The sequence below is a fragment of the Papaver somniferum genome, unplaced genomic scaffold, assembly GCF_003573695.1.
Source record: "Papaver somniferum cultivar HN1 unplaced genomic scaffold, ASM357369v1 unplaced-scaffold_117, whole genome shotgun sequence".
NCBI classification, from domain to species: Eukaryota; Viridiplantae; Streptophyta; class Magnoliopsida; order Ranunculales; family Papaveraceae; genus Papaver; species Papaver somniferum.
Genome location: NW_020620714.1, coordinates 6,352,372 through 6,357,604, shown reverse-complemented (window position 1 = coordinate 6,357,604; position 5,233 = coordinate 6,352,372). Strand labels below are relative to the sequence as shown.

The 5,233-nt window shown below is 36.2% G+C and overlaps 1 long non-coding RNA gene across 1 annotated transcript; it reads left to right on the top strand.

The window, feature by feature from the left end:
* The first annotated feature begins 1,547 nt into the window (after positions 1-1,547).
* On the top strand, positions 1,548-2,669 carry LOC113329560. Its single transcript, XR_003349931.1, has 3 exons — positions 1,548-1,924; positions 2,126-2,260; positions 2,372-2,669. It is a non-coding gene; the product is annotated as an uncharacterized LOC113329560 (long non-coding RNA).
* Positions 2,670-5,233: the final 2,564 nt, after the last annotated feature.

Below are 5,233 nucleotides of genomic sequence, written 5' to 3'. Positions count from 1 at the left end.
AATCACGGCCTTCCAATCAATGCGTTATAAGGAGACTCGACATCGACTACACAAAATGTTATTCCTGTTGATATGTTCCCAAGTGGAATGCGCATTGTTACTTCCTCTTTTGGTTTGTTTGCAGTGTAATTGAAGCCGCATATCTTGTAGGTGGAAGGGACGAGCTCTGATTCATTGTCGCCCATTGTTTTGAAGGCATAGAAGAATAGAATATCGACAGAACTGCCTGAGTCTATAAAGATTCTATTTATCGCCCATGTTTATGTTTCTTCTTCGTCTTCCTCTTCCCATCTTAATTTTGGCTTAATCTCTAGAATGACCACTAATGGATTAGTATGTGATTTTCCGCATCCTGGAGCGTCCTCTGCTCCAAATGAGATGGTTTGCTTCTGACATTTTTGTAGTGGTGGTATCTTAGCCACGTTGAATATCTCCCTTCCTTGATAATCTCGTGCATGTACTCGACTCAACACATTGTCGTGAAAATCTTTAATACTTCTAGACGAGTAGATCATTGAATTACAATGCAATTGTCGTGCCTTCGCTCCCACTTCAACTAAGTATGTTTGCTCTTCTGTTGCTGGTGTTGTCCCCTTAGGTGGTGGAGGCAACATTATTTGCTGTTCGTTGCTAAGAAGTGGTTTAGGTTCCCTTGGATTATCATTCTTAGTATTATCCGTTGCACATTTTGCAGTTACTTTGTGTGTCCGTGAAAACTTGAAAACTATGATAAGCGCATAATTCTTGACGGTGGATAGCCAAAAAAACAACTCTGCTATAGATTAGTGATAACGTGATTTGCTTGGAAGCCTCGGTTGCTCTATGGTTTTCTGTTTCTAATGGAAACAATTATCTTTTTTTTTTAATCTATTTCCGGTGTCAAAATTGTTATCTATTTCTTTTTATATCAGTTACGGTGTCTAATCTGTTGAAACCATTGACTGTCAAATTTGTTATATGTTTCTTCTTATATCAGTTCGGTGTCTAATTTGTTGAAACCACTGACTGTCATTTGCTAATGTTCGTCATATAATGCTACCAAAAATGGAAAATTTTAATTTGCTTAAAAACTTCGACTTTAAGTTTCGTTAACAACATTTATGTTTATTGTCCATACACCCGTGAATTTGTACCATTCCCATTGCAGAGGTTCGACTTTAAGTTTGGTTAATTCTTCTGCAACATCCTCAGTAATCTTTTTGATTGTTGTTCATTGACCAGAAATCAATTAACTATGACACGATTGCCTTTTTTGGGGAGACAAAGAGTGGTCGAGATGAGTTTTGGGGAAGACAATTAGTGGTCAGAACGGATTTTGAGTACATCTACCGTTGTTTGTATCCTTGAAAAAAATCTTGATCGTTCCGTTTGGTCGAATACAAATTCCAAAATGGTGAAAACTACGGGCGGTTGAAATTTCTCATATGTGTCACTAATTCCGCTTTTTTCTCCCTATTTTCCCTAGGTGTCTTTCATACAAGTTGAGTTTAAAACTACCCAAACTGACCTATATATTCCCTCGACAAAGTAGATGAGTATCACGGTCTTCAAACAAACTCTTTCAGAAATCTCCATATCTCTTTGATGGCTCTTCCCCTACAGTAACGATATGTTTCTTTAAGGTGATGTCTCTTCGTCTCTCCTTACGGTTATACTGTGTTATTGTAGATAGTTTAGGGTTTGGATTCAGTAAAATGAAAGAAAAAAGAGTTGCGGGTTGTGGTCTTCCAGATATGTCGATGGATTTATGGGTTTTTCTAGGAAAAAATTTTACGTATAAAAACCCGACCATAACTCCCCCTTTTTATTTCCCTTTCCGTTCAATCTTATTCTATTTTGTGGTGATTTAGCAGAGAAGAATCGACAAGTAACTACGTAAGGACATGGCTACTCGAGTTGGATGAAGTGTTTAATACTCCGTAAAGTAACTCTCATTCTTTACTTCATCTCTTTCTCAGACTCAATGCTTTACTTGCTTTCCGTAAGAAAAATAAACAAATTAGGAAGACTAGGAAAACAAAAAAAGGTTGGCGACTACACCCTTTCTAATTGGCTGATTTATAAGTGAGAACACATAACAAGTTGTTTTTCTTTTCATATTGTTCACTTTTTGAAAAATCTACAGACACTAGCGATGATCATATAAGCGGCAATGATACAAACTTCAGATCTCTAATACCGATATCAGGTGCGGATTAGGTTGGGAGGTTTCCCAGGCCCTGCCAGACATCTGAGTTGTAATGTGTTTGTAGAAAGAAGGGTAATGTATCAATCTGACGTTTTCTTTGTTCCCCAGTTTGACATCGTTTATCTCCCAGGATTTTGGTTTATATGGTTAGTTGTTATAATTGGTTTTTTCGTGATTTTCCAGGATTTTGGTTATTGAATACCTACTGAATCGAAGATTGTGGGGGTACTCTTGCAGAACCACGGTGTACATAACGCATTCTGAACTACCCATGATCCTAACAGGCATAGATTTTTGGTTTACTATCGTGTTGTCGAAGGAACTTATGCAGGCTCGTAGAATTTGGAATGAAGTTGTACTCCTGAAGATAATCCTAAGAAGTTGATGTCAGTTTCGGATCCTAAATATATGTATAGTAATATACTGCTGACAACTATGTTATTCTTGAAGAAAGTTCATTTGTTTAAATCAGTTAATTAAAGAGTAGTATGTGTTGTGTGTGTGTAAATATTTGGTATCATTTTTCGTCTGGATAATTTCGTTAGAATAAGAAGCGTGAAACCGTGAAAGTGGGGATTGCATGTTCACAACGTTAGAACACCTGTAGCAAGCCTTCGAAGCAAGTTTTTATTTTTTCAGTCTCCAAATGAAGCTTTCTTTCTTTAGTTTAAGTTTTTCAGTTTAATGATGAAATTATCGTGTGTGTATATATATATATATATATATATATATATATATATATATATATATATATATATATATCATTGAATATCTGTTTCTATCATCTGAATTGTAGCAAGTCGATTTACTAAGTGCCAAAATGTTTGATTTGTCACTGCATCTTTAGAACCAAGGTTAGAGGACTGAGAGTGTGAATTGAAGAAAATTCTATCGGTGATTATTAGATTTTCATTTGTTCGTTATAAACTCGCAACAAGTTATGTTTTAAATTAAACATTCATTTTGTGGTATCCTCAAGTTGTACATCAGAATTTGAACAAGGAGAACCCGCATTCGTACTTCTTACTCTCACATAACGCAACATCCACCTTTGTGTGTTTGTTGTTAGTCTTCTATTTTGTTTTTAACCCCTCTGCAGCTTTGCAATGGATATACAAAATGAGTGGGCACTATATTAAATATCTTTTGTTCGACGAAAGTGGAGGTTATGTATGTTGTACTATGAATTAGTAACTTGGTTGATGATAGATAATACTTTCAAAGAAGCGTTAACATTACTTAAAAGTTTTAATTGATCTTTTTGTGATTCACGAAAGCCTTCTCCGTTCCATAGTGATGGTTGCTAAATCTTTTTCATTTCCTTTAATTTTTATTTTGGCAACAACCATCCAAAATGTTACTACTACTTGGCAATTGGATTGTTAAAAAAATTTAGTAATGCCATGGTATTTGAATCTGTTGGTGATTGACTTCTTTGGTTTCTTGCGCACTTTTTAAAGTATGTCCATATATGTATCCCATAAAATGTTAGTCAACTTCAAAGCGGCAAGCTAAAACAATGCTTTCAGTGTGTAGAAAAAAGAAAAAATAAATAAACTGAAACAAATATGCAGGCCGAACTCGAAAAGTTAACACTTATCATGAAATTCGTATTGATCATGCTAGAGTCTAAGTGGCACAAAAGCTGCGATGAATGCTATTGACAGTAATACAAATAAAATAAAGCATTAATATATTTTGGGTGCTTAAGTTCTGACTATCACACTAGAAAATAACTTTAACCAGGCATCCCATATACCGAAGCTTAGGAACTTCCTGAAATGGTTGAATTAGAATAAGTAAAGCACTAAGCATACAAGTATCGAAGGAATTGACCTTTATTGGTACCAAACGTTTGCACTTTCTTGGTTTTGTAAAGTACCCAGCGTGACTTATTATGTGTCCTTTGGCACTATCGCATACCACTGAGTATTTATAATTTTCTATTGCCGATCCAATACCTTCAATACAACCGTGCATTACATTTCACTTCGCAAATGGTTCTATGCATGAGTATGCATGCAATGAGAGGTTGAGCCCATGCCAAAACTCTACATCAGTATATGTCGCTATGAACTTATCAAGCCAAAAGCGCAGCCAAATCTTAAAGTCCGCCGTGCCGAAGACGCACGAGAGGTTGAGCCTAGGCCGAAGGCCCGGGTGATACCCTAGTCCTTTATCTAATTTATCACGCCTTCAATCTTCTTTTCTTTTACTATCTTCTCTTTCATCTTCTGTAATTTCTTTTGCTTCTATCTTTAGTATCTTCTTTTCCTAAATTTGCTTTCGTGGCTTCGATTCTATCTTCTTTTAGCTTCTCCCTGTTCTTACCAAGGATCTTAATCGTCTTAACTTCAGATATTTTGATCTTTATTTCTAACTGATTCTTTTTGTCTAATTATATTATCTTATTCCGATACTGTAATGGCTCCACCACCGGGTAAAAGGAAACTTAAAGAAGTCCAAAGGTTTACTGATGAAATCGCCTTAAAAGGAATTACTTTAATAGTTCCTCCCAATTTCCAATCATACTACAGATCTCGATCCCGACTGGTTGGAGCGATAGAAGAACCATTATTTCGCTTGAACAACTTTGTGCTGGTCTTCCTATTCCTCTTTATAACTATGAGATTCCATTATTTCACGAGTTATTATCGATTTTTAAGGTTTCACGTGCGATATACTAGTTGAGTGGTGATGCGATCAAGATCATGGTTGAATACTCTCGTCGCGCTGCTGGTCTGGAATCTCTATATAATAAAGCATGGCGTTGCTTATGATAAGGCGATATATAAAGTTGAAAACTTCTTAAAACACTATGAGGTTAAGATGGTTGATATTAGTAAATATCGCTGGGGTATTCGTCTCAGGCGAGTTGATGGTTTTACTGAAAGCCAAAAGATTACGCGGGATGTTGATTTGCATAACCCCTCCAATACTTCTGCTAGCTTCTCTAAAGATCCCCTTTGGATGAAGTACCCTCTCATCGTTGATGGTCCTTACATTTTGGGTAGGAATGCTGATGGATCTGATCGCACAGGTCCC